At 41.3% G+C, this 12089-nt stretch overlaps 1 protein-coding gene across 1 annotated transcript in view; it reads right to left on the bottom strand.

Moving 5' to 3' along the window:
- Nucleotides 1-8722: 8722 nt before the first annotated feature.
- Lcch3 (Ligand-gated chloride channel homolog 3) overlaps nt 8723-12089 on the bottom strand; it is a 286494-nt gene continuing 283127 nt past the window's right edge. The window contains exon 9 of the mRNA XM_068229793.1: nt 8723-9198. The gene's annotated coding sequence lies outside the window, so the exon portion shown is untranslated. The remainder of the gene's footprint in view (nt 9199-12089) is intronic.

Consider the following 12089-nt stretch of genomic DNA (forward strand, 5'->3'; position numbering starts at 1 on the left):
CCCCCCGCGCTGTATTCCGATAACCCGGGTACTTTTTGATGTTACATGTAACTAATCTCATTATTAGACCCGTATTGAACTATGCTATGATATATGTATTGAAAAGGTGGATCAAAATAACCAACAAATTGTTAGTATATCACTTTTTGTTGTCCGTCATTTTGTTTCGCCCCCCCCACTTTTAATTCCCAGTCGCCACTACTGCCTTCAAGCACCTGATTTAAAGGTAAAAGAGACCTCCCATTATGATTGTTATATTAAATGGACTGCAAGCTTCAGTGTTTTCAGTGTATTTCCAGATTAAGTATCAGGAAATTACAAGTAAGTGTAAAAAAAGTGGTAAATGAGGGGTAAAAAAATGTTGGGAGAAATTCACACAAGAGTTAAAGGATGTAAATGGTGAAAAAAGGATGTTGAATGAAGTGATAAAAGTAAGAGAAACTAAAAATCTACACAAAACAAGTGGAGGAAGAGAGTAGAAATGTAATAAGAGACCAAGAGGAGATAACGAATAGGCAGAAAGATTATTTTGATCAATTACTGAATGTGAGAAATTATGCAGAAGGGAGTGTAGTGGTAAATCAGGACGATCAGAAATGGAGAGTGATATTGCAATGGCAGAGGTGGAAATGGCTGTTAAACAAAATGAAAACAGGAAAAGCAGCAGGTATTAGGTGAAATATATGTGGAAATAATAAAGGCATCAGGATGTATTGGTTTACATTTGTTATATAGGCTGCTAAGGCGTTTATGGAGGTATAAGCAAGTACCTGATGATTGGTGTAAAGGTGAAATAATACCAGTATTTAAGAAAGGTGACAGGAAGGTATGTGCCAATTATTGAAGAATTACATTGTTGTCACAAGTAGGCAAAATATAGGAGGGAATAACAGAAAGGAGGACAAGGGGAAGGGTGAAAAGAAATTTAGAAGAGCAGTATGGATTTCGACAGGGCAGGTCAACGATAGACACTGTATTTACCATGAGATTACTGATGGGGAAACAGTGGGAATATGGAAAAGATCTTGTGATGGTATTCCTTGATTTAGACAAGTTTTAATAGAGAAAATATGTGGGAAACCCTGGAGACAAAAAGGGTGTGGAAGGCAATCAAAGAAACTAGTGAAAGCTATGTACCGTATAAGAATTGTTCCAGACTCCAGTGGGGAGAACAGATTGATTTAGAAACCAAACTGGACTAAGACAGGGAAGTGTATTGTCTCCACTTATGTTCATAATGGTTATGGATGAAATTCTAAAGGAAACAAAGGCAAGATATGGAGGGGATATGAACATATTGTTTGCAGATGATATAGTGATCTGGGGAGTCAACAATACAGAAGTGCAAATCCAACTTTAAATGACAATATTGAGAAATGTGGTATGAAAATCAGTTTGGAGAAGAGCAAAACAGTGGTGATGACAAGAGGAAGAAAGAGAAGGAAAAGGAATCATTCGTGTCAGGGAGCAAAACCTTGAGGTTGTTGAATACTTCAAATATTTGGGAAGTGAAATAATGCAAGATGCAAGGTTGGATAAGGAGATCAGCAGAAGGGTACAAGTGGGGAATATGTTGCACCAGAATGTAAGGACACCGGTGTGGAACAGAGAAGTTCCTATGAAATGTAAGAAGATAATGTACAAGATGTACTGTTCCCCTATATTAACGTATGCATCAGAGCCTTGGACTTTGACAGCAAAAAATGAGAGTAAAATTCAGGCTCTCCCCCCCCCCCCCCAATGGAACTACAGCCCATGAAGGGCCTGGGTCTACCAAGCATCCGCTGCCCGAAGGCTTGTAGATTACGAGGTGTTGTGTGGTCAGCACGACGAATCCTCTCAGCCGTTATTCTTGGCTTTCGAGACCGGGGCCGCTATCTCACCGTCAGATAGCTCCTCAATTCTAATCACGTAGGCTGAGTGGACCTCGAACCAGCCCTCAGGTCCAGGTAAAAATCTCTGACCTGGTCAGGAATTGAATCCAGGGCCTCCGGGTAAGAGGCAGGCACACTACTACTACACCACGGGGCTGGCAAAATTCAGGCCAGTGAGATGAAGTTCCTGAGGAGTATGGTAGGGAAGACAAGGAGAGACAGAGTAAGAAATGTTGAGGTCAGAAAAGAGATAGGGGTAGAAAAACCGAGTTATAGGATGGAGAAGAACAAATTGAGATGGTTTGGACATATTATGAGGATGGAGGAGGGAAGGATACCAAGACAGGTGTTGGAGGCTAAGATAGAAGGAAAAGAGGGCAAGGTGGATGGACTCTGTCAAGAACAGTTTAAAGAAAAGAAGACTGGACTGGAATACAGTTATTTTATTTGGGATACTTTTGCAAGATTACTGACTAGATAGTCCACAGTATTCTAAATTTCAGCAATTTAGGTCTTGAATACAGAAGAAAATTGCATGGCAGTTCATGTAACTTGTTTGGTACAAGATTGTGGCATATTTTATAGCTGAAGCCAAGAGAAAGATGTTCCTAATTTAGCATGGCAGCCCTTGCCTTCGTGATTGGAAACGTAGGCTGACAGCTTACGTTTTCATCCTCTTGGATCCTTGTGTATGTGAACTTTGCTGTAGCATATGACTCGTCATAAATTACCCTTCTTGGTCCTGCAATTAACTAAGAGAGATGTAGAGTATGGTGTGATCATTGTTACCAGGCGAGTTGGCCGTGTGGTTATGGGTACACAGCTGTAAGCTTGCATCTGGGAGGTGGCTTCGAACCCCAGTGTCGGAAGTCCTGAAGATGATTTTCCGTGATTTCCCATTTTCACACCAGGCAAATGCTGGGGCTATACCTTAATTAAGGCCACAGTTGCTTTCTTCCCATTACTAGGTCTTTCCTATCCCATTATCGCCAGAAGACATATCTGTGTCGCTGAGACACAAAGCAAATAATAGGAAGGATCATTGTTAGTAGAGTAGTAGTCTTCAATAAACAGTGTAGGTTCGGTGCATTTTATTTCTATACGATAGCAAATCACCACAAGGGAAAGAATGTATTTTGCTGGAAGAAGTCCTACAGAATGCCTGGTATTTAGCTCTAATTAATGCAGAGACTTATTTATTTTGCTGCATTGTGTGTAAATTAAGAAAATGCTCTTTCTTAAAAACGCTCTGAGAGTTGGAAAAACAGCGCCGTCAAGGACAATTTACGAACTCACCAAGGAGTCCTACACTGAAGACTTCAGAATACAACTGTTCGTCCCATCTACAGAGCAGTACTCTAAGCACCTGGAGAGAAGAGAGGGTAAAACAAGAGTGATAGAACTAGACTTCTATCCTACAAGTGCCATGATAGAAAGAAATTGGATGATGGAAAATCAAGAACGTGGTCATACGATTTGCCATTCACGGTTTCCACCACAAGATATGTATGGACGAAATGTACCACAATCCTGGTGATAGTTGCGTGTGCGTGAGAGAGAGAGAGAGAGGGATAAGTAATGACATGAACTGAGCATATTATGGCCGTCGGACAAGAAGTCACGTGTATGCGGGGTAAGAGGTGTGAGGGGTAAGCAAGGCTGTCACGCATGTGCCTATCTCAAGTCTCAAAGCCTGCAATAAACATCTGTTCCACCCACAAAGACACTTGCGAATTGAGGTGCTGTCAAGAGGTTTCAAAGTGGTAGTGGAATTCTGCCTTAGATACACATTTACCGACTGTACTGCATAACGAACAGTTTGATAATGAATATACATTGATTCAGAGAGCTCGCGTTTTCTGTCATGACTGATGTTTGTAGTTAAGAGTGTAGTTATCTATTACTCTTGCTGTACCTTCAAGCTGCCATGAGCTTTCGTCAGACACAGATAGTAGCAAGAACTATATTGTACTAATACCCATTCGGGTAATCATTTCTTCTTTAATAATAATAAGAAGAAGAAGGAGAAGAAAGTGCATCATTTCAGACTGCATTATATCAAGAAATTTCAGGGGTTGTATCTTGTAGAAGGTTATGAGAGTAACAGCATTTCTTTACACATAATAGTTTTTACATTAAAGAGAGAAATTCATATATTTTTTAAATTGATTTATTTCTCGTCCACCTCTATGGTGTAGTGGTTAGTATGATTAGCTGCCACCCCTGGAGGCCCAGGTTTAATTCCTGGCTCTGCCACAAAATTTAATAAGTGGTACGAGGGCTGGAATGGGGTCCACTCAGCCTCGGGAGGTCAACTGAGTAGAGGTGGGTTTGATTCCCACTTCAGCCATCCTGGAAGTGGTTTTCCGTGGTTTTCCACTTCTTCTCCAGGCAAATACTGGGATGGGACCTAACTTACGGCCACGGCTGCTTCCAAACTTGTCTGCAGTGCTCATATGGAGCAAGGTCATACGACGCAGTTGATGGTGATTCGTATGTTGGATGGAGACATTAAGCATATCCCTTGGTGTTACATGACAAGAGTAGGCTATGTACTGACAGAAGGTTTCACCCTCTCCATACCTCATTATAATCACCATCATCACAAACCCAGACACGTAGACCAATCAAAGTCGTGCACAGTGGCCCACCTCGAGCTATGGCTGCACTGTGTCTGAGCAGTCTCGGACAAAACCAGCCTATGATGTCAACACATGGGCTGGACTGCATTGCATTGTCTGTGAGCAGCTGGTTGGTAGGAAGTATGGTTTAGTACTGGTGCAAGCAGTATGGTGTGATGTTGTGGAGTGCGTCCCATCAAATTGTGAATACATCAGCGTGTTTATACTTAGTGACCTGTGCTGTGACTTACTGTGTGGCTTCTCCTGTTTACCCTTTCTTTGTAAATGTGTGCTGGTAGTGGTACAAAACGGAAAGAAAGTATGTCCAGGAAAAGAGAAGTAAAATAAAAACTAATCACTGACCAAAATAAGGCAGCAAAGCTCGATATGAACTGGAGAAGTCCAACAGCATGAGATATGCTAATGACACTGTCCTTATGACAGACTGCACAAAACCGGCAGCAGGTCCTTTCGAAAGTGGTGGGAGATATTTGAAAAACTTGCTCTAAACTTTAACACAAAGAAGACCAAATACATGATTGTGAGTAAGGGCCCTGTTGTAGATCCTGGTCTGTGGGTCAATGGACTTCCGATACAGAGGGTCGAGAAAATCCTGTATATAGACCGTGTCGTCACAGAGCACTGGAACATTCCCAAGAAATAAAGTATTGCATTAAGAAAACCAGGGCAGCATTTATGACCCTCTGTGGATGGGGACCATAGAATTAACTCCCACGGTATCCCCTACCTGTTGTAAGAGGCAACTAAAAGTGCCCCGAGGGGGCTCTGAACTTGGGAGCGTGGGGTGGCGACCAACGAGGGCCGAGCTGAGTCCTGCCATTGCTTCCACTTGTGCCAGGCTCCTTACTTTCATCTATCCTATCTGACCTCCCTTGGTCAACTCTTGTTCTTTTTCTGACCCCGGCGATATTATGTACCGAGGCCTATGGAGTCTCTTATTTTCATGCCCTTTAGTGTTATATAGAGGATGCTTGCCTAGTTGTACTTCCTATTAATACACTCATCACCACCAGCATTTACAAGTTTCCATCAAGTGTTCTGTAGCAGAGAACTACCATTTCAGTTTTGAGTTAGGATTGAATGGTGCTATGCGTTCTCCATCAAGGTGTACAGAGTCGATTCCTCGACTACGACAGAAGTCACCATGAGAAGATTAGAAGCATTTGAAATGTGGGTCTACTGTCACATGATCTGTATCAGATGGATAGACAGAATACAAAACGAGGTTGTGTAAATAAAAAGAACTCTGTAGGGCTGTTGAGATAAAAATGCTCTCTTACTCTATTCACATCATGAGGTAACTAGAAACTTATAGCCTCCTGCAAAATTATACAAAGGATGATGGAGGGGAAGATAGGGTCCTGAGAGATGCCAGATGTCACTACTCCACACAGCCAAAAACAAAACTCTGACAGACAGAATGACTGCCAAGTCCGATGACTGATTCGGCTCTTGAAGAACAAGAAGAATGTTTGAATGGCATGAGGGAATAAAAATGACTGCTAATGTGTGCGCTGTTCGATCTCTTCCTGGCAGGTCTCAGAACGGAAAGCTGTCGGTATTGGTGAAGAGAGATAGAAACACTTCATGTTTTTGGATCTTGCCCTCATGGAGAGATTCTGCGGAACGCCAGGCATAACAAGATTCAGTTCTTTATGGCAAATTCCCTCAGAAAGAAAAATTATAAGGTCGCCGAAGGGGTATGCTGACTTGCCGATAACGGTAGCAGTAGGAGAGTTGACATCGTAGTATACAAGGAATCTCACAGATGTTTTTCTTGTATTAAAAAAAAATTGTATAGCGAGAAACTTCTAATTATGCTCTCAGACTCAAAAGATGCTTATAGACACTTGAAGTGCGCTTGCGCTATGATTTGAGTTATTGATATGTGATTTGCTGTTTCTACATTGGTTGTTCCTCCTCCTGTTCCTTCCCCTTCCCTTCTCAAGCGTAGTCTTGGTGGCTGGTTGTGTCCAGCGTTTGTGTCTCATTATTTATTTGTCGCTCTACCAGAGCATCTACTCTGGGGTTCCTTTCGAACCCGAGGCTGCTTGGCTGTGAACATCGGAGCGTAAGTCGTGAGTGAATGTTGCACGTGTATATTGAATGAAAGGTTAATGCTTGTGGCAGCAAATGGGTGTGTAATTGGGTAGAGTTGTGCTTCTGTGTGTGCTGTGATGTGTGGATGTGCCAGGTTCGTAGCTCAGGGGCCTATGGCCAATTGAAGGCAGTTTCTTTTTTGTAATATGTATTTCTTAAATGTTACATTCTAGTACTACTTGTATTTCTGTTATATTACCTGTGGGTAATAGATCTTCTGTTCTCTGTTGTATGTACGAGGCCAATAGAAGTTTATTGGTTTACTTTTGAAAGGGTACTGTAAATATTTTGTTACCTTTGAATAAATGACGGATGAATTTACGGATGGAAAACTCCCTAACCTCGGTCCTCCTTGCTTCCCCTCTGGGTATGTTCCTTTTTCTTTCCTAGGCCGTAATGCTAGCACCTCCTCAGGAATCAGAAGGTGTGGGATATGTAATAGACACAACAGTTCATTTTGAAATCTCCACAGACCAGCCAGAAGATGTTGATAGGGAAAAGAATCTTATCTATGAACCAACCATAATTTATTATATAGATAAATTTGGATTGAAGGATATTAAAGCGATAGGATTAATGATAGGAGCTCAAGAGACTATTCCTCGATTCAACGTGAATTTTTTGGAAGCAGTTTAATTTAGAGGTTCTGGAACTACAAACTATGTCGTTAGCATTACGAGTTTCCATTTCATTACCGAGAAATCATTGCTATGTGGTATAACTCTTATAGTTTAAAGATATTATGAACATAATGTTATCAACAAAATTATTGTAGGTCAAAATTATACAACCTGTGTCTGAAAAGTTCAGTGAATGATCGCCTAGTTTGTACACTGTGTTATTCAGACGATGCATTCGCACATACGCATTGCGATACATGACACCAAGTGCCCCCTGTCGTCAACTCAACATAGTCAAATTGAGTTGAACGCTGCAACACATGGCACAGAGTCAGTGTGAGGACTCGTGTCATTGCACAATGGAGTGCAAAACGGAGCAGCGCATTAACACGAAGTTTTGCTTCCATTTAGGCAAAACGGCAACAGAAACACACACAATGATAGTGCAAGTTTACCACGCTCAAGCAGTGAGTAAAAAGTGCGTTTTTGACTGGTTTAAATGCTTTCAAGATGGAAAGGAAGGTGTTGAGGACGAGGAGCGTTCGGGTCGACCAACCACAAGCACTTCTCCAGACAAAATCGAACGAGTGCGACAGATGCTTGTGAATGATCGGCGACTGTCTTTACGAATGATAGCACATGAAGTGGGTGTAGGCAAGGACAGTGTAAGGACCATTGTTCACGAACATTTGAAAGAGCGGAAGATTTGTGCCCGGTTTGTACCTCGCAACCTGACGGACGAGCAGAAGCAAACTCGCATGGAAACATTGGGAGATTTCTTGATGTTTGTGACCAAAATCTGGAGGTTTTGAAAACCATAATTACAGGAGACGAGTTGTGGTGCTAACAGTATGATCCGGAGACCAAGAGACAGTCAGTAGCATGGTGTTCGGTGTCTTCTCTGCCTCCCAAGAAAAGTCGGCGCACAAAGTCCAAGATTAAGACAATGCTGATTGCCTTTTTTGACAGCAATGGTGTCATTCATCATGAATTTGTACCCCAGGGTACACCTGTCAATGCGGAATTCTATGAGGGAGTTTTGAAATGGCTACTGCAATGCATCAGATGGGTTTGGCCTGAACTGTACCGGAGTGGACAGTGGAAGCTCCTCCACGACAATGCCCGTTCACACACCGCGATCTGCGTGACCCAGTTTCTCGCTGAACGCCAGGTGACTGTTCTTCCATACTGGATTTCTTCTCCAGATTTGGCGCAGGATTTTTTTTTTGTTCCCCCATCTTAAATTAGCCCTGAAAGGCCACCGGTTCGACAGTGTAGTAGGTATCCAACAATGCGTGACAAGGGTTCTCCGGGAGATTTCAAAAGAAGGGTTTGCTGCCAGCTTCCAGCAGCTTTACAGTCGAGGTCAAAAGTGTGTTGTAGCTAACGGAGATTACTTTGAAGGCCAGTAAAGGAGTTTTGTGTGTAAATTACGTTGTCTCTATTTCATGAGACCATTCACCGAACTTTTCAGACACAGGTTGTAATTTAATTTGTTTTGTTATGCTTTGTCCATTGTAGCAACCTTCAACTGAGGGAAGTTTTGTAAATTAGTTTTTAAAGATAGAAGTTGCTTACTGTTTGCCATTAGATCTTACCTTACTGCATCCATTCCCTTTAGTCACCATATATAGATGGCTGCAGTAACTAACTGACTACAGCATCTCTAAAATTACCATGATCGTTATTCAATGGCCAACGTTTCTACTGCCTGATGTAAATCATTAACTGTGATCATTAGAGCACTATGTGGAATGTTTCTTTAAACAAAGAATCTGTTGATAAGTTATTACCACTGTAAAAATCATTTTAAAACACATAACAGAAATGTTGTTCAGATATTTAGTAGTAAATGCTTCTTCTTTCCTCTTGCAACTAATATTGTGTCGCAGATGAAATTAATACTCAAGTTTCTTGGTTTGTAGAACTTGCTGTCTTCCATCACCTGTTTGACTGCTCTCGCTAATAAAGAAAATAATTTGATTATTTTAGAAGCTATCAGACAAAATTAAGGAAAGGTGAAGTTATCTCAAATAGCTCATCATAGATGACTTATTCTCTATTTCTCGCAGTAGTGGCTGATGGATAATTTAGGTGGTAGTGCCAGATGGACTTAAAAGTATTGGACCTCCAATAACTATAAGATGTGATCAAAAAGTTTCCGTTTCAGGGTGTTGCTGCAGCTGTAGCACAACTCCAATGCGGGTATATAAGCACGGACATGTAGGCAAAGGGATTAGTGTGGCAGTCGTGTCGTACCGAGGCGTGTGCGTTAAATGCAGCCACGTGAACTAAGGCGATATTATTACCAAATGCATCCAAACCGGACCAATGTGCTGTTATTCTGTTCTTGGCTGCCAAAGGACAAATACCGGTGGACATCCATTGGAGAATGAAGATTGTGTACGGGGCAGCATGTCTGTCGAAAACCACTAATGTGGAATTGTGACCAAGTTCCGTGTGGGTCGTGTTTGACACAAGGCGCCAGTCGATCTGTGAGGCCAGCCTCATCCATTGCAAACCACAATGAGTGGGCAGTGGATGAGGTGATATTCCTGATCTCTCCCCAGGCGATTATCACGTCTTTGATCCCCTCAAAAAGACTTTGAAGGGTCGACGCTTCCTGTCAGACGAGGATGAGCAGCAGGTGGTTCCGGACTTCTTCACGCAGCAGGACATGGTGTTTTACCATACAGGGATCTTCAACCTGGTGGGTCGGTGGGACGAGTGCTTCAACGCTCATGGTTGTTTTGCCTGATTGGCATCCTGATTCAGGAATGTACGGCTGCTGAACGGAAACTTTTTGATCGCCCTTTATATTTAGCCTCTCATGGAAGCTTGTCAGAAGATCTGGTAGCAAAATCTATATTGTTCAGATTAATTTTTATTTCACTGAGAATAAGTGGTACATAGTGATGTGAGACAGTTATGTATAATTAGACATTGGATTTTAGGCTAATACATTTCTTCAGAGAACCTACTATCACTGGGCAAGTTGGCTGCGTGGTTAGGGGTGCGCAGCTGTGAACTTGCATCCGGGAGATAGTGGGTTCGAATCCCACTGTCGGCAGCTCTTAAGATGGTTTTCCGTGGTTTCCCATTTTCACACCAGGCAAATGCTAGGGCTGTACCTTAATAAAGACCACAACCACTTCCTTCCCACTCCCATCCCTTTCCTATCCCACCATCGCCATAAGACCTATCTGTGTTGGCATGACGTAAAGCAAAATTTGAAAAGAACCTACTGTCAGTCACCATTGATCTGTATTTAGGACTGTTGCCCAGGTGGCAGATTCCTTATCAGTTGCTTCCCTACTATTTTCTTAAATATTTTCAAACAAGTTGGAAATTTGTCAAGCATGGGGAGTGTAGAGCCTTGGGGTCTGCCTGAGACTTGTTCTCAATTAAAACGGTTGCTTCAGTGACATCAACATTAAACATTAGTGATGATATCCGAAAGGAAATTCAGACAGAGGATCCACGCAAGTGGCAAATGTATCAAACATCTGCCTTGGTAAATGATTCCAATCCGTAATTCCTCTTCCTATAAATGAATATTTGCTTCAATTTGTCCTCTGAAGTCCAACTTTATTTTCATATTTTGACCTTCCTACTTTTAAAACTCCATTAATATCATTACCTGCCATCTCTCCACTGACAGTTTGGATCATATCGCTTAAGATATTGATTTCGATTCCCATGAGAACTTAAATTCACCCAGACCAAATCGTGCTGCTATTCTTTGGATCTTTTCCTGTTCTTAAATCAAGTAATTCTGGTGAGGGACCCCTACACTGGTACTATACTCTAACTGGGGTCTTGCCAGAAACTTTAACTCCCTCTCCTTTACATCCTTACTACAACCCCTTAGTGAGTTCAATTGAATGGCTAATGTGTCCATTTCTGAAAATATGTTAAATTAGTGCTTGATTTCATGGACTGAAATATTTTTTGTAGGATAAGTACTGAGTGAGGTTCAGAGATTATCACCCTCTTTAAATCCAATAATGGGAGTCAAAAAAGAATTGATTTTTCTCTCCCATTGACTTTGTTACTTTACATTAACTAGTACATTAGATATCAGTAATGTCATCCACTTCCTCAGTATTACTCACAATAATACTGTAGAAGACTGGAATAACAGGATTATTGGGAGGCATACTTTGCCCCACCCCCATGATATGGCTTAACTACAGTATATTGAAAAGTGGCTTGTAGAGTGACAAAAGACAGGATGGGAAGACAAGAGAAAACTACTACAGCATTACTATTCATGTTATAAACTTGCATTTGACTTCTAATTCTTTACACAATCGATTATTTTGAGTTTATCACACAAATAATATGCTTTTCCTTTTCTGTGACATCATGCATATGCAATGGAATCTTGCGTAGGCCCTATATGCAGTGATCTCTGAATTCAACACTGTGTTACAGTACTGAACTATAGCTCACACTTAGTGACAGGAGGGGAGCTGGAATAATGCATGTGTTCGATCGATCGATCAATCAATCATTGATATGAATTTAGGGTTGTTGTTCAGGTGGCAGGTTACCTATCAGTTGCTTAACTTGTCTTTTGTTAAATGTTTTCGAAGAACTTCGACATTTATCGAACATTTCTCTTGATAAATTATTCCGGTCTCTAATTCCTCTTGCTATAAATAAATATTTGCCCCAATTTTCTTTTGAATTCCAATTTTATCTTCATATTATGTTCTTTCCTACCTTTAAAAATGTGTTCGACGAACACCGCAACTTATCTTGACATGAATTCTTAGGAATATAAACAGTGTAAATAGCTCAGGAATGGTTTGTTTCTGGTTGCTTCTATGATATCCTAAGAATGCAAT

This window comes from Anabrus simplex, chromosome 12 (assembly GCF_040414725.1).
Source record: "Anabrus simplex isolate iqAnaSimp1 chromosome 12, ASM4041472v1, whole genome shotgun sequence".
NCBI classification, from domain to species: Eukaryota; Metazoa; Arthropoda; class Insecta; order Orthoptera; family Tettigoniidae; genus Anabrus; species Anabrus simplex.